Raw genomic sequence first — 27,500 nt, forward strand, 5'->3', positions numbered from 1 at the left:
CAAAACAAAACAAACAAGGAAGGATAAGAAGGAGAGACAGAGGAGGGGGAGGGGAAGAGGTAGTAAAGTATGTGAGTGAAGTTGCTAGGTAGTTTATCTTCAAGTGGGAAAACAGCAGGGGAATGGGCAGGGCTGGAAACTGACAGCTGATCACAGACCAGGTGTGCTGAATCACAGAGCAGGTGTCATCACAGAGAAGTGGCTCCAGGAGTCTTTTTAGCAATGCTTTTGTTCCTCCTGGATCCTTGACCTGGGCCATACCTCTGCATATTTCTCATTGATTTGACTCCTACCATTTGACTGCATTCTTGGCCCTCTGCCTGAAACCAAACAGGAGCAGATGGCCTTGCCAAGCTGGTAGGGGACACTGCCTGCCACACTGTGTTGTCCTATGATGGAGCTGTGGGCACTGCTCTGATATGGGGTGTGGCTTCCCTGAGTTCCCCATGTACACACAGCACTCACTGCCCACGCCAGCAGTCCCCCTCCAACTCTTCCTGGGCCTGACCTGTCTCATATGCCCGCTACAACCATATGTCTTTTCTTATTCTCCTAGGACTTGACACCAGCCATTGCCTAGGATGGAGGGTGCTTACTACTTGATGCCAGAATCTTGGCCTGGCAACAATATCAAGGTCATCTGGGTGTTCCTGAGCTGGATCTACCCAGTTTCTTAGCACTGATCCAGAGGAATCATATTCGGGATGCTATTCCATGTAGTGGCATTTGGCAGTGCACACTGTTAGCAAGGTATGGGCTTTCTCCCCCAGACCAGAGCAGAGGCTGTGTCTTTACCATGTAGGGTCCTCTGGGATGCCTGGAACTTTGGAGACTCTCAAGTGTGTGTGTGTGTGTTGTACTAATACTTCTCAAAGTCTGAGAAGTATTTTATAGAGAACACATTTTATGGGCTAGTGGTGCAACTTAGCAATAGTGTGTGCGCTTAGCATCAATGATGCCCTGGGTTCAATCTCCCAAGTAAAAAAGCAATCAAGCAAGGAAAAGGTGCTTTGTGATATTTCTCTCTTCTGTGCTATGAAGACCCAACACTTGGAGGCCGAAGAGATAGGGGGGTGGCACAGTTAGTAAAGTGCTTTTTGATTCCCCAGAATCCCCATTTTAAAAATGTCACCTGGGCATGGTGACACAGGTTTGTAATCCCAGCACTAGGTGGGTAGAGACAGGTAGGTAGATCCTGAGCTAGCCAGATTACTTAAACTGCTTGGTGAAGTCCAGGTCGACCAATGAGAGAGATCCTTTACCTGCAAAGTAGATGACAGCACCTAAATTTGACCTCGTCCTTACATGCATGTGCACATATATGCATCTGCACCTGCATACCCATACTAACACAAGTGGAGGGGGCAGGGGAGAAGGAAAGAAAAAAAAAGGACTCAATATTCAGCCTGAACAATTTCAGTAGTCTGGGAGGACCATTGCAGTAATCCAGGGGTGGGGGGTTATGGGGTTTCCGGGGGAACAAGGTACATCATCTCGAAGAAGAGAAGTCCAGGATGAAAGAGAGGGGTCCAGGATAGAGAAGAGAAATCCAGAGTGGCAGGGAAGGTATCAGTATGGAGGAGAGAAGTCCAAGATGAAGGGAAGGGTCCTGGATGGAGTATGTGTATATGGGGGCCAGCAGGAATGGAGGAGAAGGGTCCGGGGTGTGTGTGTGTGTGTGTGTGTGTGTGTGTGTGTGTGTGTGTTGTACTAAAAGTCACTTGAACCCAACTCCAACCCTTGACAGAGGGAGGGAGGAAGGTTCTTTTGATCAAGGTTTGGTTGTCAGTGAATCATAGGATATGGAAGAGGAGGAAGAAGAGGAAGAGGAGGAAGAGGAGGAAGAGGAGGAAGAGAACATTCACATCATGGTAGACAGGAAGCAGAGAAGGACCTCCTCCCAGTGTCCTTCACACTTTTTCCACACTCCAGTAAAGCCATCATGAATTCATCTCCAGCCTCAACTGTGAGGCTGCATGGTTGACTTGTGTTAAGATGAAGCTGGTGGAGGTGGGGTTTTGTTTTGAATGTTTGTTGTATTTCATGGCTTCTAAGAACCTTTGAAAAGCAGAGGAAGTGGTTCCAAATCTCCCTTCTGTCTTTAGGGACTGGGCAAAAAAACTGTCCTACCTGAATTTAAGGCCTTTGTCTTTTGGAAGAAAACCTCAATGTATTCAAGAAAAAATTTGACTGAACCAGCCCCCCCCCCCCCCAACTCCCTCCTTGTAGCACATTAGATTTAATAAGGACCAAATCTGAGCATCCCATAATGGTGGTGTCCACAGTGCCCATGCAAGCGTTACTCCCATTTGATGGCAACCCAGAGAGAAAGACAGTGAAGTCTATGGTCATAAATGAGAAAGCTGGCAGCAGCCCTGTGAGTGGGTGTCTGACCTGAGATCTGATCCCGGGGCTATGTGGTGCACACCCCCTACTCAGAGCTCACCTTAGTGATGGAGACCTGCCTCCCTCTGCCTCCTGAGTGCTGGAATTAAATGTCTGCACCATCACTACTGGGCTACCTTTGCTTATTTTTAAAATCAGTTGTTTGTTGTTGGTGGCATGCAGGACCACAGCCTCCATCAGCTGTGTGGTTTGAAGATGTTTCTCTCCAGCTTTGTGGGTGGTCTTTGCACAGTTTTTGTGTGTTGTTCAACATCTATCTGCTTCTGTTACATCCCGGAAAAGCCAAGTCTCAAGCCAGCCCTTTCCCCTGCATTTTCTTCTAAAATTTTTATAGTTTTAGGTCTTAAATTTAGGTTTTTACTCCATTTTAAGTTGAAAAAATTGGAAGCCTTAGAATTAGATGCAGGGCCTTAAGCATTTGCTCTCCCCCTGAGCCACACCCAGCTTCTGAGTTAATTTTTGCAGATCAGATAAGGCTCCAGACCCTCTGTGGGGATGTCAAAGTCCCAGCACCGTTTTCTGAGACACTCCTTAACATTTTTTGGCACTGGCACATCAGAGGTCCCTAGAGCACATACTTAGGGTCGAAAGCCTGAAAAGCACCATTCTGGTTAGAACCACACACTGTTGTTCTCTGGGCTCAGCTGTTCCTCTGTCCTCTGGGACAGTGGATTGGGGTGGGGCATAAATTCAAGGATACAGATCTCTAAGGTCCGTTTTCAAATCTCTCTGTCCGTCTCTGTCTCTCTCTCTCCCTTTCTCATGTGCATGTGGAGGCCTGGGGTTGACCTCAAGTGGTCATGCTCTATAGTAAGGCTGGGTCTCTCACTGAACCAAAAACTCACCTATTCAATCTAGCAAGTCAGCTTGCCCTGGGGAGCTCCAGTGTCCACCCTGCTCCACCATGCCCACCCTGCATGTAACTGGGTGCTAGAGAAATCTGAACTCTGGCCCAAACTCCATGCAGCAGTAACTTACCTCCTGCAAATCTCTTTTCATGACATTTATCCCTCTTTTGAAGTGTCAGGGACCAAATCCAGGGCCATGCATTTGATGGGCAAGTTCTGAAGCAGGCGGGAGGCATCAGAGGCAGACTCCCGAGCCCTTGGAACATTGCTGACAGAGGTGTGCAGTTTGTGTTGCTTAGCATTTCCTTTTCATGTCCTGTCCATCTGTGTTTATGTAACCTTGGCTGGCCGGAGCCTCTTGTCTCTGTCCAGCATCATACGCTGTGGATCTTTTCCTCCACCACCACACTCCAGTGACTACCGACTCCGTGTGCACCCCAACAAACGACAGAACTGAATCCTCAGCTCCATGTGCTCCTAGATCAGACAGCTTTATCCCCACAGGCTAACAGTGTTGCTTTAAACTCAGTTTTACAGCAGCAGTGGGTTAGTCTTGAGTGCCTGCAGGTGGCTGAGGCAAAGAGGGCTAGTGAGGTGTATTGTTTCCCATGATGGCAGAGTGTGGGAGGGAGAGTAGAGGTCACAGCAGGCATGCAGCCGTCATTCTGGTCCACATTTCACGCTGGTGAATCACAACTGACCACCCCATGGGGAGGGAAGGCATCTCCTCTGCCCTAGGGGTTGATCCTGCAAAGCCCAGTGGCAGATGCACAGCCGTGGATTGCCCGTCACAGAGGGTGTCAGGAGCTGCAGAGAACTCTCATTTACTGGTTCTGCCCTCCCTTCAAGTGAGCACATGCTTTATATTCTCTGAATCAGATTTATTCCTTGACAGTTTCATACATGTGTACCATGTACCCTGATGGTATCCAGCCCAGCTCCCACCAGCGTGAGCACGCAGCGGCAGCCACACCCCTAGGAAGAATTATCCTCCCCTTGTAACCCTCAGCTGCCCAAAGCTCCTCCTGTTCAGGGTGGAGCCTCAGGGGCCCCTCCCCCACTCATACCAGAGTCACTCACTGACTGGCTTGATCTTGTGCCAATCTTGTGCAGATGACCACAGCTGTTGTGCGTTCGTGAACGCCAGAGGCCAGCGTTTCTCTGCATCTCTCCCCACCCTCTGGCTCTTATGTTCTTCCCACTCCCTATTCTGTGCTGTTCCCCGAGTCCTGGGGTGGGTCCCCGTTAGAGTAAGTATTCAGTAATCACTTGTGCTCAGTACTTTGACCAGTTATGAGTCTCTGCACTGACTGCTGCTTATTGCCTAAGAAACGTCTCTGGCCAAGGTCGAAAACAACACTAATCTGTGAGTCTCATCCTGAGTGTTAGAAGGCAGTTTGATAACATGTAAGTTTAGTGTAACAGTAGCGGTGCTTGCCCTCTGGGCCTGCAACCTCCTCAGCCATGGGCTTTTGCCTAGGTTTACAGTACAAGGCTTGACTTCCCTCCTATGGAGAGTACCTCACACTCAATGATAAAGCAAGAAGTTACCTATAACAGTCACGCCAGCTTGTGCCTGTGGACACAGCTTGCCTAGCAGCAGGTCACTGCTGTAAAATGCAGGGTCCACTGCTGAGTATGTCCACTGATGACATCCCATGGCGCCCATCTGTACAACACCTTTTAGTACCATGAAAGCTAGCCAACAGGAAGGAAGTTTCCAGGTTAATTTCTCTATGGCTGTAACCAATGTATGTGGTGTATTTAGCACTAGAGGCTTACTATCTGGTAACGGTAAAAACCAAGTGTGGTGGCAGTAGCCCGAGTTGTATTGGAGGCCTCCTGAGCATGTAGCTCATAGGGAAATACGTCACACCTGATACTGAGATTTTCACTTTAGTTTTTGTAAAGGTTTATTTGTTTTTATTTTATAGGTATCAGTGTTTTTCCTGCATCCATGTACGTGTACCATGAACATGAGGTAGCCACAGAGGCCAGAAGAGGGTGTCTGATTCCTTGGAACTAGAATTATGGATGATTGTGTTCTAACATGTGGTTGCTGGGATTTGAACCTGGGTCCTCTGCAAGAGCAAGTGCTCTTAACCTCTGAGCCATCTCTCCAGCCCCAGACTTTCACTCATTAACCCATGTTTTCTGGGAGAAGCTTGTATGCTCGTGCAGGGTATCTTTATTTAAAGTCCTGAGTCTAGATGGTGGGAGAAGAGAAGAGAGAGGCCTGGAACTTTCTTTGTTAGACCAGGCTAGCCCCAAACTTACACAGAGCTTCCTGCCGCTGACTCACATGAAGAACACTGGGATCAAAGGCGTGTACTACCACTCCTGTCTTAAATTATGTTTTTAATTTGCTTGCAAATTATCGTGTCCATAAGGCTTTTCTAGAATCCTTTGTTTTAGTTAACACACCTGTCTCCTTCTCTTCCTAATCCCTTCTAGCCTCTCCTGGCTTAGATCTTTCTATTCCCGGGATCCCCACTCCCTGCTTTGATCTCACCTGTACTCTACCATCCCCCTCCCCCAGTCCACCTGCCCCCATGACAGCTATCACAGGCTTTCACATGTGCTCTGAGCCACCTCACACCATCAGCCACACACTGCAGAGGTGCCATCAGCCCTGGGAAGCTGATGAGATTTTCCAGGTCCCTGGTGTGGGGCAAAAGAATGTCTTTGTAGGAGAGAGAGAGAGAGAGAGAGAGAGAGAGAGAGAGAGAGAGAGAGAGAGAATATTATCAATGTGTGTGTGTGTGTGTCGTGTGTCTCTCTGTGTGTGTCTGTGTGCACATGCACACATGCTGGGACCACACCCCGAGCTTCCTGTGTGATAGGCACGTGCTGCACCCCTGAGCTGCTACTCCTGTTGGAAGAGTCATCAGACCAACCAAACTTTTGCTCATCCTCACTGACCCCAGCCTCTGAGCACAATAGTGGCTCATGAGACAGAGAAGCCTCTCCTCTAGGACAAGCCAATGTTCCCTCCACAGCACTGGGTGTCGAGCTGAGCTGGGGACCAGTCCTGGGATGTTGCTGTCCTATCATAAGGCTGGACTGTCCCTGTTCAGAGAGGCTCTTTCAGTGTCTCTGTGGATTATCCATCAATGTATAACAAGTCACCTCAAAATCTAGAAGCTGAAGACAAAAAAGCATTATTTTCTGGTTTCTGTGAGTCAGAAATTCATTAGTGGGTGGACAGTTGGAGTGCTTCTGCCTTGGACTCTGTCATGAGGCTGCTTCATTCAAAGGCTTGACTGAGGCTGGAGGCCCCTTTCTAAGGGCAGTGACTCACATAGCTGTCAGAGAGTGTGAGTGGCTGACAGGAGGCTTCTGGCTCTTTTTCTGTGGTCTCTAAAGGGTTGCTTGAGTGTCCCCTCAACATGGCCACCAGCTTTCCTAGGGGCAAGGATACATGAGAGCAAGATAGGAACCATGAAATGCCTTCCCAATGGTACAAGCTTCCACAGTCTCCTCACCGGTGAACAGCCCTGCTTTGCAGATTGGAAAAACAAAAGACACCCCCCCACACACACACACACACACCAGTGCTGCAAAGTACTTGGTAATTGCTTTACCAGTAAGAAAGATGCTTCAGAGTGCCAAGGGTGTTGCTAGGAATGAACGCCTGTCTGGCTCTTGAGAGCCTAACCACCACCCTCATTCCTCTTAGCTGCCACAGCTCTGGAAAACAGTTGTTGAAGGATGGGAAGGCACACTTGAGGCTTCTTTTGGGAAGTGGCCACACTGTACGCTGACCTATTGTAGTCCAGGGATCTTGTCATGGGGATCTTGTCTGTGGCAGACTTCCCTTCAGTCCAGGTGGTGGAGGGAGATGGAAGTTCACAGGTGTGCCGTGCCATGGGAGCCCAAGACAGTGGCTTCCCCAGGGACCTGGTCCCTGCTCTAGATGTAGGGCCTAGCCTGGGCCTCAGTAGCCCTCAGGCAATGCCATGCTGACTGGGAGCAGATGTCAAATGCACACGGTGCCTGCCCGCCTTTGTGGTTTTACAGCTGCTCCTGCATTTTGACAGTTTAACTGTCATTTGTGTTTTGATTAAAGCTTCATGGGAGTCACCTTTACATTAGATTATTTCAACTAATATTAATGTCAGTACCTGCAGCACTAGAGGCCACTGTGTGTGTGTGTGTGTGTGTGTGTGTGTGTGTGTGTTCCTGAATAGATTATCCATAAGCTCATTGTATATCATATACATGTGATTGTTCTTGGTTTGTTAGATTTGGAATTAAGCATTTCCTTGATTGATCTGAGTTGTTGCATTTCTATCCTCTGGCTGGGTAACTGATTTTTTCCCTCATTTCCTTTGTTTGATATAGTGTTTTCTCTGGTTTGTTTTCTTGCTGCTTGAGTCTTACAGGAAAGGACACAAGAAGAGCAGAGCTTCAGGGCACCCTGTAGGTGGTGACAACCACCACCAGGGTTATGTGATAACTTAAAAAAAGAAAATCTGTTCAACTCTCCTGAAATGTTCTGTGTAGGAGAACCCAGAGTCACAGGCCCACGACTGCACTCAAAATAGAGCCAGCCCCGTGCCCTGGGGACCTTTCTCATCCTGAGATGCTTAGTGGGCAGGCTTGTTTCTGAGCCTGGGACTCAGGAGGCTCCCGTTGTCATGAGAGTCACTTGGCACCACTGTTCTTCGATATACTTATTTTTAATTATGGAGATTTTTTAAACTACAAAGGTGGTAGATTATATAATGAACCCCTCGTTCCCATCCCCACCACCCAGAGGTCTCATCTGTCCTCTCAAGCTGTGGCTTCCACGCCTCCTGTGACTTGACACCAATCTCAGACATTTTCACTTTCATTGATAGATGCTTCCATATGTGTCTCTTTATTTATTTTTAATTTTCAATTACATTTCCTCACCAGCCCTGTATGCATATGGTATATCATGCATTTTATGTCTAAAACATAACAGTAACTTTGCAATGTTGTCATATATCCTGTCAATATTCAATTTTACCATTGCTTTGTAATTTTTATTTTTTCCTTTTGCCATTTTCCTGAGTGTGAGTGTGGTGTGCATGTGTGGGCATATGTACATTTGCATGTGTGTGCACACATGTATGTGCACATGCATGTGATGGCTGATGTCAGGAACCCTCCTTAATCACCTTCCTACCTTATTACTTGAGCAGGGTCAAGCCCAGAGCTCACTTGGGCTAGCCTTGTTGGCCAGCGTGCCTGGGAGATGCCCTTGTCTGCCTCCGTGAAGCTGGGATTATGTTAATTCTGGAGCTCTGCACTCCAGGCCTCAACCCTTCACAGCAAGCCATTCAGTGGCTGAGCCATCTTCCCAGCCTCCCCAATTTTATCTATCTATCTATCTATCTATCTATCTATCTATCCATCCATCCATCTATCTTTACAATTTCTAAATAAGGTCCACACACTTGCAGTTCATTAATGCTTATCTTCAGATTTGTAGACCACACCTTTTAAAATTGAGAATAGACTTTTTAATACTAATACTCTGCTCATGGTTTCCCTCCCCAAGCCCCTCCCAGATCCTCTCCTCCTCCTGAATCTATACACTTTCTCCCTCGAATTAGGATACAAACAGGTGTTTAAAAAATAACAATAAAATAAAATAAACAAGAACAAACCAGAAAAGTAGAAGATACTCTTAACTGATTTTTTTTTACAGTTTTTCTGATTTTATGTGCATTTTTGTTTTGCCTGAATGTTTGTCTGTGTGAGAGTGTCAGATGCCCTGGAACTGGAGTTAGAGATACTTGTAAGCTGCCAAGTGGTTGCTGGGAATTGAACCTGGGTCCTCTGGAAGAACAGCTAGTGCTCTTAACTGCTGAGCCATCTCTCCAGCCCCAAGGAAGATACTTTCAATGTTGATATAATCTTATTGATTTTTTTTTTTTTCCGAGACAGGGTTTCTCCGTGTAGCCCTGGCTGTCCTGGAACTCACTCTGTAGACCAGGCTGGCCTCGAACTCAGAAATTCACCTGCCTCTGCCTCCCAAGTGCTGGGATTAAAGGCGTGCGCCACCACTGCCCGGCTGATATAATCTTAAATTTGGAGGAAAGTTAGAGAAATAATGTGACCCTCGTGCCTTTCACTCAGTTCCCGAAAGGCTACTGTGTGGCTTGCCTTATGCCTGTGTTATATTTACATGTATTACTATTTAAGAGTGAGAGTACAATGGAGCTCACCGACCTTTCTCTCTCCTCCCTTCCTTCCTCCCTTCCTCCCTTCCTCCCTTCCTTCCAAGACAAGTGCTGACTATGTAGTCTGTGCTGGCTCTGAATTTATGACCCTCCTACCCCAGCTTCCTGAGGGCTGAGACTGTAGCCTGCGTCACTGTACGGGGCCCTGTTGTTATTTACTCTTTCAGTGTATATTTTTACAAGCAGGGCCATCCTCTTTATCCCACAGCAATGCCACAATGCCACAAGGCATGACACAATACTCCAACTACCCCATAGGCCAACTTGCATCCACCTTTGCCCCAGGGTCCCGAGGAGGCAAAGAATCCAAGGCAGGACTGTACAGTACACATTAATTTTAAGCAGATCCATTTTTTCCTGTTTCTCTATTCTTCACGATTTTGACATTCGTGGTGATTACACGGCAGTGACTGCAGAGGCCCTGGCTATGGGGTCTCTTGCCGTCTCCGTGTATTTAGATTTGGGTCCTGTGGTTTAATTTTTTGGCAGGAACGCTGCATAGCACAGTGCTGTGTCCTCCTCAGTACACCCTGCCAGGAGGCATGTGACACTGATTTCCCGTTGTATTATTAGTGAATAACTTTTATCACTTGGCCAGCACGGTGCTTGGCAGGTTTCTCTGCTGCAGACTTGACGAGTCTTATGATTTTTAATTACTAAGTAATTAGTGTTTTTTTTTTTTTTTAAGGTTTAGGTTTTTCTTTAAATCAAATGTATGCTGTGTGTGTGTGTGAGTGTGCCACGGGTGTCAGATGCACTGTAGCTAGAATCACAGACAGCTGTCAGCCCTGTAGGTGCCAGGAATCAAACTTGCTCCCTCTGGAAGAGCAGCACGCTCTTAACTGCTTGTTGGTCAGTGTCCCGAAGGCCTCAGGGCACGGTTGCTAGGAGGGGGTTTGAGTTTATCCCATGCCACCACTGGGCAGATGCTGGGGTTCAGAGAAGCACCTAGACTTGGCTGCAGGTGGGAAAGCAGTCTGAGATGTGCAAATGCCAGAGCTGGTTGTGGGGGAGGATGTCCCTGGTCATTGTTCATAGCTTGGCAGCAGTTGTCTGGAAGTACAGATGGGACTTCTATGGGAGATTCGGCTTGGCTGCACTCTGTGGGTGAAGGCCTTTTCCAGGTTCCCCATGGTGGCGGTAGATGAAAGAGACAGTCCATGTTTATCTATATCGTTTATTGGCTGTTCATCGTGGAGAATGGGTGCATAATGTACTGAACCAACTTCTCAGGGAGATTAAATACCTATTGCAGTGAGGAATGTTTGGGAAGGGAAGCTCATTGGCTAAACCCTCAGGGCCCTCTGGGTACCTCATTAGCATGGAGAACTCTGTTCTGGGCCCGTTGTGACCACAGATCACTTACCTTATATGGGAAGTGTGGCATGTGTTCTAGGCCAGGAATCTGGTAGGAAGCGGGGAGTCACCTAAGTCTCAGGTGTGTGCCCACTGAGTCTCCAGGTTTCTACCCCCACCCCCACCCCCCGTTCTACCCACCAAGCTTCCTAACTTGGTTTTACTGTTCCACAACTGCTGAGCTGTCTCTTCAGCCCAGTAGGTGTTTTCATAAGCAGACACATTGACAACTGTCAATGTGTGACTTTTCAGTTACCAGCACCCTTCCCCAATTCTCAGTAGCCACTGTCCTGTATCCTTTATTTATCTATTAATTTATATGTATCAGCATGAGCCTGTGGAGTTCACATTTATTATGTATTTTGATGTGCAAATGCCCAGCATTGCTTGAGGGATGTTTAAATTTTTGCGTTATTATCATGACTATTTTATATGTATGGATATTTTGCTTGAGTGTATGTGCCCCACATATATGCCTGGTGCCTGCGGAAGCCAACAGAGGCCATCAGACTGGAAGTGGACAGTTGTGAGCTACCACATGGGTACCAGGAACGGAACTCAGGTCCCCCGGAAGAGTAGCCAGTGCTCTTAACCGCTGAGCCATCTCACCATCTGTATCAGGAAATCTTTTGTAGCAAATATTGGTAATTTCCTATTTCTACTATGAATCCTACAATGGTGCTACCCGATCACTGTTTTCACAGTTATTAGTATGTAAACTCAGCTTTTCCCCTTTCAGCCAATTTGGTCCCCTAATGTTATAGTTTATTCACTATTAATTAAATACGTGAGTTGAATCTCCAAGAGACCTCTATACACAGAATTAGAATTTGATATGGGCTTAGCAGTGATAGGAGAAGCCCAGAGTGAGGGAGTTGCCTGGGTAACCACTGGCCTGCTGGATGGGGTCTGTGGGAGGGAAATGCCTACAGAGAAACACTATATGCAGGCAGAGATATCGACACACAGGGCGGGGAACAGCATATAGGTAAAGGGAACCACCTATGTACAGAGCATACATGGCCAGGAGACCTGCAGGCTGCAGTATAGAAGCAAGGGGGGGGGGGAAGGGTGTGAACTCAAGCAGGACTGAAACATCTTGAGCAAGGTCTATTGAAAGAGAAAAGGTAGGTAGGGGTGGGGCCACAGATGGAGCGCAGTGGCAGAATGCTCACCAGGCTTCAAATGTTCAGAAAATTTAGTTCAGAAAGGAATTGTCTAGGACAGGCAATGGCAGGTGAGGAAGCTGTGGGTGCTTCCAGATGAGGTTCCTGTGGCCTGGTGCAGGGCAGCTGGAGCAGGCCTGGTGCAGGGGAGGGCCGGGCAGCTGGGGCAGGGTGGACAGATCTGGGAGACAGCAAGGGACATGCAGGGAGAACTTGGGTTTGGCCTGTTGAAGCTCAGGGCTGAGGCTCAACCCAGCTTACAACTATAATGATGTGGAAAGGCATTGTGGGTTCAGTTTTTTTGCATGGGCAAACAAAGGACATCCGGTTCACCCACATTCTACTTGGTAAGACATCTCAGTGAAAACCAGGCAGCTGAAACATTGGCCTGCTGGTCTATAGTGGGCTTCTGACTTGATCTCTGGCAATGCTGAGCCATTGCCAGGCCGTAATGGTCCTCTGGTGTCTCGGTGGAACCACAGAGGTGGGTCTGACGGATGCTCAGTGAGTGGTACTGATGCAGTGAACTGAGGTGCCCTGGGTCTGTTCTCCTGTGACTGTGTAACACCCCAGCATTGGTTCACTCCACCCTTGAACCATTTTGAAGCTCTCCCCAGTGCTCACCCTGAGCCAGTTGGGAACAAGACAGGGCTGAGTCTCCTGGAACTTGGGGATTAGCTTGCAAGTAGTAGATACAATCTATCACTAGATAAAACAAATCAAAGGATTATTTCTGGATGCCTACTCTGTATCCTCTATCAAAAGATACCTGACCCAGTGACCAAAAAACATGTATTATTTAGCTTTCCCATTTCTGCAATAAAATGCCTGACAGTCACAACTCTGATCTTGGCTCATGGTTCTGGAGGGTTTAGCCCTTGGTCGTTTGGTTCTGTCTACTTGGGCAGAACATCAGAGTGCTAGAGTGTGGTAGAGGAGAGCACTCCGCCGTGAAGCAGGGAGGAGGAATGCTAGCACTTGGCTGGTCTTCTGTTTGCCTTCTGTTAATCCATCTGAGTCTCCAGCCTGCCCACATTCAGGGTGGGTGTCCTCAGAGTCACACCAGAGGTGTCTCTCGCCAGCCTACCAGATGGCTCTAAATTAAGCTTGTTTGGCTATCACACACCACAATCCTAGCTCTGGCTCTGAGGTCAACCAGTTCTACAGGATAGAAGTAGATTTATCATTCACTGGACTCTCCCCTTTCTGTAAAGTGGAGTTGATTCTATCAGGTACCTTCCCCGTGAGCACACAATACATGAAGCTAAACAAGGTCTGTATCACCACTGGGCGGTGGTGGCACACGCCTTTAATCCCAGCACTTGGGAAGCAGAGGCAGGCAGATTTCTGAGTTCGAGGCCAGCCTGGTCTACCAAGTGAGTTCCAGGACAGCCAAAAACAAAAAAACAAACAAACAAACAAACAAACAAAAAAAACAAAAAAAAAAAAAAAAGGCTGTATCACCTACTTTGAAGGCAGTAAGGCAGTGTGAGGATCAAGAGTCATGTTGTTGACAGTCCCCAGGAATTCAGGTGCTGTGCCAATATTGTAAGTTGCATTGATAATGCTATGCCCTGGGAACTAATTCCACATGGTGAGTCAGGAACAGGAGACTGCCTTGCAAGCCTCCGGTTACACTTTCATAAAATGTACATATATTTGGAGTGTCCTTGTAGTTTGGCCCTTATTTGGCATTTCTCAAGGGAAGAAAATGAGGCCAGGCAAAATGAAGCAGGGCAGGTCTCACAGTGACACTCAACTTTCTGGAGCGAACCTAAGTGGTGGTTTCTGTTTGCTGGTACCACGTGGCGATTACAGAGCTGCATCCAGACAGCTCTGAGGATTTGGGGAATAAATGGAGGCTATGGGGAGACAAGTCTGCGGGTGTGTGTGGACAAAGCTGATGGTGAGCTAGTGGCCCTGTCCGTGGGGGCTCCATAGAGCTACCCTGTGTCTACTGTTCTCTTACCATATACAGAGAATGAATATGGAACAGGAAAGAATATTCTTGCCTGGTATATGTGTGTGTGCAGGTGCGTGAGTGCATATGTATGTACATGGGTGCACACGTGTGTGAGTATGCAGTATGCATGTGTGTTCATATGTGCATCCACCTCTGAGTATGTGCATGTGTTTGTGTGTGTGTGTGTGTGTGTGTGTGTGTGCGCACATGTATGCAGAAGTCAGAGGATAGCTTCTCAGGAACCAGTTTTCTCCTTCTGTGGTAAAATCCAGGGATCCTACTCCATTTGTCAGGTTTGCTTGGTAAATAAATGCCTTTACCCACTGAGCTGTCTCACTGCCTCTGGCTTTTGAATCTTTCCACTTTTAAATTGGGTTGCTTTCCAGTGTGGAGGCGCCTTAAAAAATTTAAAGTGAAATGTCTCTATAATCCAGTAATGCCAATTTCGGGTATTCATCAAAAAGAATTGAAGGTAGGACCTCAAAATAATGTTAGCACTCCCAGGTTCAGCATTATTCAGAACAGCCAAAACACAAGAAATAACCCATATCCATCAGCAAATGAAGGCTTAAAAAGAAAGTATATATACACATGACAGAATATCATTCAGCCTTACAAAGGAAGGGACTCCCACTATCTGTGTACCAGTCATAGATAAACCTGGAATGAAATAAGCCAGTCACAGGAAGATACACACTGCATGATTCCACTTGCAAAAGATATATAAACTAGTTGAGCCAACCAGAGCAAAGATTACAACTGGTTGCTGAGAACTAGGGACAGACATTAACCAACAGGTCTAAGATTTCAGGCATGCAAGAAGAATGGGTGCTGGTCCCTGCTGCACAGCCCTGCCTGTCGATGATGGTGCTGAGTCACTCACCTAAATATACATCGAGGATAGATTCCATGTTAGGTTCTCCTGTTAAACACTCTCCTGGCTGGAGAGGTGGCTCAGAGGTTAAGAGCACTGGCTGCTCTTCCAGAGGACCTGGGTTCCGTTCCTGGCACCCACATGGTGGCTCACAGCCATTCATAACTCCAGTTCTGGAGGATGCAACATCCTCTTCTGCCTCTGTAGGCACCAGGCATGCACACGGTACATAGATAGACATAGCTGTAGGCAGCACACACACACACACACACACACACACAATTAAAAACAACTTTAAAACTTTGAAGAGAGAGAGAGCTGTCTCATACTGGTGGTTTTAGTTACTCCTCCATTCCTTTTATTTTCTTATTGTTTTTTGAGACAGGGCTTCATGTAGCCCAGGCTAACCTGGAACTCCTGTGACTTTGAGCTCTAACTCCCCCTGCTGGCTGCTGGGTTAAAGGCATGTGCTACCATACTTGGGTTTGTTCTCTGTCTGTCTGTCTGTCTGTCTGTCTGTCTGTCTGTCTCTGTCTGTCGGGGTGTGTGTGTGTGTGTCTTTGTCTGTCTGTCTGTCTGTCTGTCTGTCTCTAGTTCTTTTTCCCTTTAGACTCACTGTAACTCTGTCCCTCAGCTGGTGGCCTCTGTTTTCTGGGCATGCTTTTGTATCTACTTGAGATTAAGACATCTCTATAATATGTTAGTCTGTGCATGCCAGGCGTCCAGGATCCAGAACAAGCAGCACAGAGCCTTTTTGAGGCTCTATGCTGTTATTTATGTTTCAGCCTAGCAGCAGAACCTGGCAGTATTATCCACATGGCACTGGTTTCATGTTCAGGAAAGATTGAGGGTATCACAGAGTACTGTGCCAGACAGTGTGCACTAGGGTTTGATTCTCTGGGAAAAGCCACTGAAAAGTTGCAGTGGAGACCTCAGCATGATAAAGCCATAGGGTGTTGACCAGGGAAAGCTGCAGACATTGCATGGAGTTGACCCAAGAGTGAGGCTACCTTGCTGCAAGCAGCAGAAGAGCAAAGGAAGGGCTACCCAAATCTTTTGGAGCCCAGATGATTCTGCCATGAACTGAAGATGCCAGACATGATGGTGCAGAGTTCTGTGTTTGCCCTGCTGGGTTTCAGTCCTGCCTTAATCTGATCACCCTTGCTGTGTTCCCATTCTTCCCTCCTGGAACGGGACTATTTATCCTGTGCCATCAGACATTGCAAGAATGTAACTTTCATTTGATTGTATAAGATGTTTGCTCTGAATCTTAGAGAAGTCTTGGACTTTTAAATAATGTTGGAATTTCTAGGTTGTGAGGACTTTTGAAGTTGGACTGAGTGCATTTTGTATTATGAGATGGCAGTAAGCCCATGGGGAAGGGAAGGATGTTCTGGTTTTAGAGTGATTTGCTTGGTTGTCAAGTTGACAAGGGATAGAGATGTGATGGTTAATATTGTTAGCTGGAAATGACTGATAATCACCTAGGAGAAAATCCACTGGGCATGCCTGTGAGAGTTTGTCATGTTAAGTTAATTGAGGAGGATAGACTCACCCTAGAAGTGGGCAGCGGCAGTCAGTGGACTGGGGTCCAGGACTGAATCAGGAGGAGAAAAGCAAGCAGGGCTGGAGAATGACTGTCCTCTGTTTTCTGCTTCCTACTGCAGATACAATGTGACCAGCTACCTCCTCAGCCTCCTGCTGCCCCAATACCCTCAAACCAAGCGAGCCCCTCCCCCTCTAGTTGCTTTTGCCAAATACTTTATCACAGCAGTGACAAGAGAAACTAAGAGGTGCACGCTGTGCTCCCCTCTACTGCTCACAGAGATTACCTCACTTCTGAGGATTTCTTTTTTTAACTTTTTACTGATTTGTTGTGAGTTTCACATTATGCAGCCCAGTCCTGCTTATCTTCTCAAATTCTCATATCCGCCCTTCACCCCTGCAACCTCTTCCTACAAATAAAACACACACACACACACACACACGCACGTGCGCGCGCACACACACAAACACCACCACCAACAACAACTACAACAACAAAGCATAGAAAACATCTCATCATGGAAGCTGTAGCGTGTCACAGTGTGCCCCACAGTATATCCCTCTGTCCACACATCTTCACATGCAAACATTCATTGCAATGAATCAGAGGAGTCATTGGTCTGGCTTGAGATCTCTGGGTTCTGTGACACTATCAATGTCGGATCCTCATCAGGGCTCCCCCTGGTTATCCTGTTGTTGTCCTGTGTCCTGGAGATCCTGCAGCTTTGGATCAGCAGGACTGGCCCTTTCACACATCTCAACCATTTGCAGATGATACAGTTTTTAGGGTGGGCCAACTCAGAGCCCTGGAGCTGGATCTGGGTGGTCACCGAGCTAGTCAGCCTGCCAGCTCTCCCTTATCTGCACCACCAGGGTGAGCTCTCTAGCACTGCTCTGACTAGGCAATCTATGGTAGTTTAAATATGCTTGGCCCAGGGAACAACACTATTAGGAGGTGTGGTCTTGTTGGAAAAAAATGTAACACTGTGGGTCTGGGCTTTGAGACCCTCCTCCTGGCTGCCTGGAAGCCAGTCTTCTCCTAGCTGCCTTTGGATCAAGATATAGAACTCTCAGCCCCTTCTCCACCACCATGTCTGCCTGCATACTGCCGTGCTTCCTGCTATGATAATAATGGACTGAACTTCTGAAACTGTAAGCCAGCCCAAATTAAATATCCTTTATAAGAGTTGCCTTGGTTCATGGTGTCTCTTCACAGCAATGGAAACCTTAAGACACCATCCAATGCCACCATTGGCAGAAGGCAGAGTCAGCTCTCCTGCTCTCATGCCCTCTGGGCCAACTCACTTGCACCTGTGCTTCCAGAGCCAGCTCCATTGTGCTGCCCAGTCAAGGAGTCAGCTTCACTCTCCCAAGTGCAGCAGCCTGTGAGGGGCTGGGCCGGCTCTCCTGCTCTCATACCTTGGGTCTGGCTCACCTGTAACCCCTCCACCAGGGCCAGCTCTCCTGTGCTGCCCAGATGAGGTACGGGGTTTCTTTCCTGAGTATTGCAAACATCGAGGGGTCAGGGCTAGCTCTCCCACTGTCCTGACCCCTGGGCCAGCTCTCCAGGCTACTCCAGGTGGCAAGGGAGGGGTAGTGAAGGCATCATCTTTGCAACCATGCCACCTCCTTACCAGACGAATGGCAGGCAAGCTCAACCAGGATCAGCCCTACTGTGCCCAGGTGAGGTGCAGAGCCTGCTCTTCCAAGTGCTGCAGCTGGTGAGGGGCAGGACCAGTTTACCTGATCTTGAGATCCTGCCAGCTGGTGCAAATGCTTGCAGTTAGTGAGGGGCAAAGTGGGGCCGGGGGAGACATCTACCTGCACCCAGGCCACCTCATGACATACCAGTAGCAGGGCCAGCTCGCCCATGCCCTCACCCTCAGAGCTGGCTCACCTGTACCCCTACCACTAGGGCCAGCTCTTCTGTGCAGTCCAGGTGACAACAGGGCCTACTCTCCTGAATATTCCAGCTAGAAAGGGGCAGGTCTAGCTCTCCCAAGCTTATGACCCTGTGGGTAGCTTTCCCAACTACTGGGGGTGGCAAGGGGCAGCTGGTGGGGTGTGTGTGGGGGGGGTGAGATCCTCTGTGCCTGTACATGGCATACCAGTGACAGGACTTCTCCTTCCATACTCACATCCTTGGGCTGGTTCACCCACACCCCTGCCATCAGGGCCAGCTCCACTGTGCTGCTTGGGCAAGGCACAGGGCCCACTCTCCAGAGTGCTGCCACTGGAGAGAGATAAGGCTAGCTCTCCAGAGCACCATATCCAGTAAGGAGTGGGGCCAGTTATCACAGCTGCTGGACATCCATGTGTACCCAGCAGGTACCCCAACCAGGGACATCCCCATGATCTCTAGTGGTAATATGAGGCAAGGACATCAACACTGACCCCCTGCTGCTGCGTAGCCACTGACCCACATGTGGCCCTCAGCAGCAGCTTGGGCTGGGACCTCACCATGGCCTCAGGTGGCAGGGCTGAGCACTCACAACAGGCTCCTCCTTTCCACCCTGAGCCTCCAGTTCCATCTCTCTCCGCAATGCTCAAGCCGCCCCACTTTCTCTCCCATCTGACCCACACATACTCACACAGAGTGGTGGCTCCTGCTGCAGGCTGGCCATGTGCCTGCCAGGCTCCTGGGTGACATATTTCATCCATGACGAATAGTGTGGTGGCGAGCAAGGGTCTAGGGGCTGGAGGGCAGGCTTGTGGGTGGCATGGTAGTCAGTAGGTCTCTGTCTTCCTCCCCTCCCACCCCCCCCACCCCCGCTGCCTGCCTAGATTTGATTTAATTTTTATGAGTCTTAGACATAAGACAGCTTTGGCCACCAACCCAGATATCAAGCTAGGATGAACAAAGGACTGCCATCTGCTCTGCCCCTGACTGATATCAGAACACCATCACCAACAGGGTGTTCCTTTGACCATTGCCAGGGAGGTCCAAGTGTTTTTTAAAAGCACTTTTTATTAAAGCATAACATTTAGGCAGTGAGATAGGTAAAGTATAAGGCTTTACTTTACACCCAATGAATTTTTATAAGGTGGAGGCCCCCTTTATTCTAAATTTATTTACCTTGTTTATTTAGCTTTTAAATACAATACAATGTCTAGGGAGGCCTTGTCTTTTCAACAATTCTGAGGATTGAACCTAGGACCTTGCACAGGCTAGACAAAAGCTTTACCACTGAGCCATACCCCTAAATATTTTATTTTGTTTTAAAAATTTTCAGATTAAGTCATTATTGAATAAATCTGACTTTTTAAATTTTTTTTAAAATGTGACTCACTGTGTGAATGTCTGTATCCCATGTGTGTGTCTAGTGCCTGAGGAGGCTGAAGAAGGAGGCTGATCCCCTGGACATGGGGTTACAACAGTTGTGAGTCTCCATGTGGGAGCTGGGAACTGACTCAGTGCTCTCTGTAAGATCAGCCGGTGTTCTTAACCACTGAGCCATCTCTCCAGCCAGCTCTTAGATATAATGCCTATTTAGAATTAATAGTATTAGTATTTATTTTTTGGACACTGGCAATCCAACCAGGGTTTCACAGATGCTTTACCCTCTTATTTAAACAGTGGTTTGCAGTCTGTAAGCCTACCTCCTTACGAGGTAGAATGTTCTTTGAGGCTGGTCTGTTTTCCAGCATATTTCCTTTTTATAGGTGCCTTCACGATGACATTACTGAGTCACCACTTGGCAGGTAGGTTGGGTAGGAATTAACAAGCGAGTCACAGTCTGCTCCAGTCTGCATAGAGAGAACATAAGTCAGGATGTAACACTGTCTGGATTCAAACTGGCTGCCTTTCGATTTTCTTTTTCTTTAAAAAAATTATTTATTTATTTACTTATTTTTAAAATGAGAATTCTACACATAAACCTACAGACCAGAAGAGATCGACGGGTCCCTTTATAGATGGTTGTGAGTCAACATGTGTTTGCTGAGAATTGAACTTATGACCTTTGGAAGAATTGCCAGTGCTCTTAACCATTGAGCCATCTTACCAGCCCCAACTTTCTTTTCTTACCCTGAACTTGTCTCATGAAGTTAGACACTGTTGGGAGCTGCAGTATCAGAGCCATAAGCAACAGGGCGCCACATCATAGCCAGCTATAGACATGGTTAATGTATCCACCTGTCACATGGACTTTGCTAGAAAATACACAATGAGAAGACACTATTGAACAGTTCATAGAGGGAGAGTTTTGTGTCCTGTTCCCTTTTATATCCTGCTCCACTGTGACATTTTATGGAAGGGACAACTTGGTGTGGGTTAAGGCATCAACCAAGAGGTTCGAAGGCAGTGTCTGAAGAAAGCTTCGGAAGCTGAGCCAGTTGCTGGCCCAGTAAAGCCTCATCTTATGCTGCTCAGGTCTGCTCATACCCCCCAACCCCCATAGGCTTAGCTCCACCATTCCATGGGGACCTCTGGGAGAACTAAGGGCCGCCATCTCTTTCTTAGGCAAGATGTACCATCAGTTTATTCAGTGACAAAGGCCACTCACTCCTGTTGGTGGCCAACTACCTGGAAGAAGAGAGGAAGAGGTTTGAGAAAGAAGCATTTCCACAGTGGTGTAGGCATTCATTCATCCTCACGGGCTTCCTTTATATCCACTCTGGAGCCAAGTTGCTCTCTGTGAGCACTTCAGCTGCTCGGTGACAGATGCCCTGTTCATGACCAGCCACTGAGTATTTAGAGAACCCCAGGGAGTGCTCCAGATTCTAGTATAGACATTGTTCTTCCACGGCCACCAGGACGCTAGCCTAAGTCCCCACATGAAGTAGGATCAATTGTCTGGCAGGACAGTCACTTTCTTGCTGGTCACTGCCACAAGCTGTGGAAAGTGGCCAAGTGATAGCTTGGCTTCTGACCCGGCAGAAGCTTTATTGTGCCCTCTGATGTCTCACCTTGGAATTTAAGCCTCTGACTCACCCTTGGAGGAGGGCAAGAATCAGGAGATGTGAAATATAAACCCTGTGTCTTAGCAATGTGTTTGGTTGCTGTAACAAAGTATCCTGACAAGAGCAACTGAAGGGAGAAAAGGAAAGATTTCTTTTGGCTCAGGATCTGGGGGAAATCCTTGTGCCAGCCAAGGCCATCTGTAGCCAGGAAATAGAGGGAGATGAACACTGGTACCCAGCCAGCTTCCTCCCTTTTACCCAGTCTAGGACCCCAGCCCACTGACTGGTGCTGCCCACTTTTAGGATGGAGCATCCCACTTTAACTTAACTAGATTACCCCTCATTCACATTGTCTCTAGATACCATTGAGTTTATAATCACTATCACCATCATACCCTGAAGGGGTTTCTCTGTGACTTAAAAATGACAGCCTAGATGGGACACTTGGGAGGGAACTGGAGGGGTGGCAAAAGTTCTCTGAGGTGGCACAGAAGGTCTGTATCCTTACACATAGGTAAATCACTGTGTTACATTTTGAATATGAAATATCACTCAGGCCAATTTGAGCATGAACTTGATGGCTCCAGGGTGGCACCATTTTGGGAAACCAGGGAAAACTTTGGAGATGGGACCTGACTGAAGGAAGTAGCTCACTGGAGGAGAAACTTAGACATCTTTATCAGGTCCCGGACTCTCCTCCCTTTCCCTGCTTCTGGGCTGCCCTGAAGTAAACCATTCTGCTCAGTCACACTCTCCCCACAGCATGGGCCAGCACCCCTGACCGTTAGCCGAAATGGACCCTCCCTCTTCAAGGTTTTGTGCCAAGAGGTTGGTTATGGTGATGTAGAAGTGACTAAAGCAGAAACTGGGGTTAGAGAAGTGGGGGTGGGGCTTGCATGGCTAACCTGAGCTTGTGGTACTTAGGTCTACAGTGCTGGCTTGGAGGAGGAATTTGGAAAAGTTTAGGGAAGCTAAAGCAAGCTGAGAATTCGGTAAGCAGAGCTCAATGAACAGCTGTGGGAACTTGGAACACCAAAGCATTCATAAAAACGTGGGCAGAGATGGCCAAGGGAATGAGCTTTAAACGGCAACAAGAATTCTCCTGGAAATAGGACCCAAGGCAATTCATGTTTCATTCTTGCAACTAATTTATCCTGTGGCAGGCCCTGAAACCTTGAGTAAGGCTAAATGTCCGGACTAGTTAACTTGATGGAGGAGAACGTCATCAGGATAGCTCTCAGGCCATGGCATGGGCATTGTCAGCTGCTTTTAGCCAAGCTTACAGTGAGCATCAGAATCAGAAAGCAGAATGGAAAGGTTGGGAACACATTCAGTTTATCCAGAAAAGGGGAACATTTGACATTGTAGACAAGGAGGGTTTGCTTGTTCAGGAGATTCAATGTCACTGCAAAGAAGCTAAGCATTTTGCACTGGGACAATCAGAAAGATGTCTTCAGAGAATCTCAACAGTTGGCCAGACCCAACCTATGGCAGGGTCAAGAGAATCAAGGTTTTAGTTCATTTGCTTTGAGAGATGTAGAACACACTGCAAATAGTCACAAAGGTATTTTCCTATGTTAATCAAACCTAGGCTACCGGGGGCTGCTATAGTCCACAGGGACCTGCTTGAGTCTGTGCCATCCATTCTGGTTATGCAGGCATGTAGAACACAAGGGAAGGCACAGGAGGCTAGTCAGGACATGGCAGGATCGTGTTCCCTGTAGGCATCCCTGAGACAGCACCTTATGAAGCTATGAGCGTGAAGCCTGAGCTGCCGTGGAGAATCCAAGAGGTGGAGTTGCCAAAAATGTATCTTTCGGAAAGCTGCAGCCAGTGAAGAGGGGCAGGCGGGGCTTCCCAAGCTTGATGGTGCTTACATCAGCCACCAAACACCCTGGGCTTGATGTGGGTTTATGCCATGTTATGTTTGCCCTGCTGGGTTTTGGTCTTGCATTGGTCTTAGTCCTGTCTTTGACACCCTGATCTCTCCCTTTGCAATGGTAATGCTTTCTCTGCACAGGTTATCGTGGGAGTATGTGACTTCCTTTTTCATTTCACAGAACATCACAGCTCAGAGAAGACTTGGAACTTAGACTTTTGACCTAGACTGTGGGACAATTGGAGAGGGATTAAATGTATTTTGCATTATGAGATGATCACAAGTCCTTAGGAACTGAGGTGGAATATTACGATTTAAGTACAAAATGTCCCTCATACTCGTGTTTGAATGCTTGCTCCTCAGTCTGTGGTACTCTCCCAGGGTCACATTTACTAAAAGGAAGTAGGTCATTAGGGGCATGCCTCAAAGGATCCCTAGGTCCCTAGATGCCTGTTCTTTTCTGACTTCTGCCCACCATCATGTGATGATGGCCACCATGCCCTGCTCTCTGATGTCCTTTGATAGACTGACAGTTCCAAAACAATGAACAACTTAATTTTTCCTTAAGTCAGATTTATCCTGGCTATTCGGTCAAACTGCAAGAGAAGTAAGTAATATATTAACATCAGGTGGTCTTTGTGGCATAGAAAATGCCACATTAGTGGTTACAGACTCTGACAGCTGCTATCCTGGCAAGGTCACTGCTGAGGGTTGTTTGGCTGAGAGTCAATGAAGGGAGCATAGTAGGTGATGGCCATTGTAACTTGTCACGCAGTTCTGTCACCTGTTTTTTGTCCCCGTTTGCTTTGAATGTATTGGATAGTAAACAAAAGCCTCAACCCAAACTCCTGGTAAGAGGTGCAAAGTCCTGGTTTGGTGAGTGTTGACTGATGAGACTGGACACCCATGCCATGGCCTGCCTGGGCCCACTGTAGCTGCCCAGGGCTGGTAAGAATGACAGCCTCGGACTGTTTGATACCTCCACGAAGCCCCAGTGAAAGGGTGGGAAATTCTCAAAAGGCTTGCAGGCTCCAGCAGGCTGACCTGAGCATTATTTCACTGGCTAGGCTTTTGAGAAGCTCTGGAACATTCTTTCATATTCCAATCAGGATTTTTAAAAATGTACTTATTGTTTGTTTGCTTGCCAGTCAAAGACAGAGTCTCATGTAGTTCAAGATGGTCCAAACTTACTATGTAATCTAGATGGTGCCTTGAATGGTTGAACCTCCTGCCTCGGTCTCCCAAATGCTAGGATTACAAAGTTCTGTTTCAACACACCCGGCTTTCAACTATGATCCTATAGGTTTTTAAAAGTTATATTTATATTTAATTACTTTTTCTTTCTCTGTATGTGTATGTGTCTCTGTGTATGTGTCTCTATGTGTGTATCTCTATGTGTGTGTCTGTGTGTGTGTCTGTGTGTGTCTCTCTGTGTGTATGCATGTCTGTGTGTCTCTCTATGTGTGTCTCTGTGTGTGTCTCTGTGTGTGTCTCTCTATGTGTGTCTCTATGTGTGTGCGTGTCTGTGTATCTCTCTATGTGTGTGTCTGTGTGTGTCTCTGTGTGTGTCTTTCTATGTGTGTCTCTGTGTGTGTGTCTCTGTGTGTGTCTCTGTGTGTGTATCTCTGTGTGTGTCTCTCTATGTGTGTCTCTGTGTGTGTCTCTCTGTGTGTGTCTCTCTGTGTGTGTCTCTCTGTGTCTGTGTCTGTGCGTGTGTGTCCGTCCTCTATGTAACTTGTAGAGGTCAGAGGACAGTCTTCAGGAGTCAGTTCTCTCCTTCCATCATAGAGGCCCTGGGATTGAACTCGGTCATGCGGCTTAGCATCAATGAGACATCTTAATGACGTCCCTTCAGCCAGGATTGTAAAGGGAGAAACAAAGCCTTTTCTAAGCACTGGGATCAGAAGTGTCTCCCCCCCCACCCCCCCACCCCCAGCAATCTGAGATCTAGGTCCATTCCTGCAGCTTAGGCTGTTTTGGGGACTACGTTTGAAGCCATTGAAACTAAAACAAAATGAATGTAATAAACAAGATAAAAATAAACCCTGTTGCTGGCACAGAGTGGATTAAACACGAAAGATCTAGATGGAAGGAAAAGGAGAGCTAAGTTCCAAGGCCAGAATTTCGGCGGCTACGGTAATCTGAAAGGCCATTGGCACCAGATTTATATAGCCTGCTACATATTTCTTCTAAATAGTAAAATAAGAAATAAACTGGAAAATCAAAGACCTTGATTAAAAAAAAACTAACAATTTTTATTTATTTATTTATTTATTTATTTATTTATTGTTTTTTCGAGACAGGATTTCTCTGTGTAGCCCTGGCTGTCCTGAAACTCACTCTGTAGACCAGGCTGGCCTCGAACTCAGAAATCTGCCTGCCTCTGCCTCCCAAGTGCTGGGATTAAAGGCATGCATCACCACTGCCCGGCAAAACTAACAATTTATTATGACTGAAGTTTCAGTTTATTTGGGTGCTAGGTAACTAGGAAAGCTAATCTGTGTTATTTTCATTTTTTCAAAGGGTATTGTTATTTTAATTTTTTAAAGATATATTTTTATTTATATGAGTACACTGTAGCTGTCCTCAGACACACATCAGTAGAGTGCATCGGATCCCATTATAGATGGTTGTGAACTACCATGTGGTTGCTGGGAATTGAACTCAGAACCTCTGGAGGAACAGTCAGTGCTCTCAACCCCTGAGCCATCTCTCTAGCCTATTTTAAATTTTTTTAAAATTTATTTTATTAGCATATATTAAATGAGGGGAAAAGAAATAAAAAGGAGAAGAAAGGAAACATGACTGGTCCTAGGGGTGGTGGAGGAGAAGGTTTGCTGTAGGTAAAAGAAAGAGCACAGTTAGAGGAAGGACATCTGGGAGAGTCTGGGGTGCCCATGACCAGACTGAGCTAGGCCATATGGGGAGAGGGGGGAGGGGAGAAGAGAGGAACCAGGTGCAGCAGCCAGGGGGCCCAAAGAAGAAGGGTAACCAAATGGCTGGATTATATAGGGAAGGGCAGCTAAGCCCCTTGGGCTGGAGAGTTCAAGGTAGGGGACAAGGGATGGCAGCCGAGAGGGCCCCATTGGACTGAAGGATGCTGGGAGAACCTGGCAGCCAGGTCCACTTAGATATGTTAAATAAGCACCTCAGCCATTTGTCCAGGGTTTGTAACTCAGCAGATATTAATTACAATGGTTGGATTCTCTATGACACTCTCATTAGTGTGTAATGTATTCTGACCACATTCACCCTTTGCCCTCACTTATCCCCACCACTGCTGCCCATCCCCCCCCCCTTGTCAGTCAGACCCCTTCTGCCTTCATGTTGTTTTTGTCCTGGTGACTGAGGAGTTTAAATGGAGTTGCTCACATGGGAAATGAGGGGTTCTGGAGCACCAGCAGCTCTCCAAACCCAGGGGCTTTGTTTGAATTTCAATAGTCTGTCCAGTCTTTTCTTTCCAATCTAGAATGCTACACTGTATTTAGTGATTCTTGCCCATGTGTTAGTCAACTCAGCATATATTTCATAGGGTTCTCTAGAGGAACAAAACTGAAAAAAAATCTATATAGCACAAAAGAGGGATTTATGAGATCAGCTTACACCGTTTTATCTAGATAGTCCAACAATGTCTGTTTGTCTAGAGAGACTGAGGTCCCTGTGTCTGCTCAGTCCACAAGGGTGGAGGGGCCTCAGTACTCCTGATCTGGTGCTGAAGACCTGGAGAGTTCCAAGAGAGCCACTGGGTTTTTGGGTTTGTTTGTTTGCTTGCTTGTTTTTCAGTTCATGTTGGAAGGCTGAAGAAGCTGGGTTTTGATGTCAGTAAAGGATGGCAGCCAGGGTGGTATCAGCAGAGTAGATGTACTCGCCAGCAGGGTGTAAAGGAGGGCAGGCAAAACCAAAAGCAGACCATCTTTCCCACATCCATGTTTTATATCTAGGCTGCCAAGGGAAGACTCTGCTTACTCTGGAGGAGCCCCCTCCCCTTCCAGGAAATACGCTCACAGAGTCAACCAAAGAGTGTCCCTTACTTGATCCCAAGCAAGTTAACAAGATTAACAATCAGTCTATCGATGTGGCTATGCTACTGTTGATAAGAAATATCTTACTTCTCACCCATTTACCCCTCCAGTCCTTCGTTTGTATCTGCATGAACTGCTGGGTCTTTATTATATATACAGTAGGTGGGGTGTGTACACACACACACACACACACACACACACACACACACACACAGTGGACAACTAACAGTGGAACACTGACTGACTTGGCACAGTGACCTGGCTTATTTCATTTCCCCCAGAATGTCTGGAGCTATTGCTCCTCCTCTTTTCTAATATTAAGCC

The 27,500-nt window shown here is 47.2% G+C and overlaps 1 protein-coding gene and 1 non-coding gene across 3 annotated transcripts in view; one reads left to right on the top strand and one right to left on the bottom strand.

The window, feature by feature from the left end:
- Window positions 1–27,500, top strand: part of Osbp2 (oxysterol binding protein 2) — a 164,043-nt gene that overhangs the window by 11,096 nt on the left and 125,447 nt on the right. The window lies entirely within an intron of this gene.
- Window positions 19,172–19,315, bottom strand: LOC117713197 (small nucleolar RNA SNORA48). Its single transcript, XR_004607377.1, has one exon. It is a non-coding gene; the product is annotated as a small nucleolar RNA SNORA48 (small nucleolar RNA).

The sequence above is a fragment of the Arvicanthis niloticus genome, chromosome 7 (assembly GCF_011762505.2).
Source record: "Arvicanthis niloticus isolate mArvNil1 chromosome 7, mArvNil1.pat.X, whole genome shotgun sequence".
In the NCBI taxonomy this organism is placed as follows: Eukaryota; Metazoa; Chordata; class Mammalia; order Rodentia; family Muridae; genus Arvicanthis; species Arvicanthis niloticus.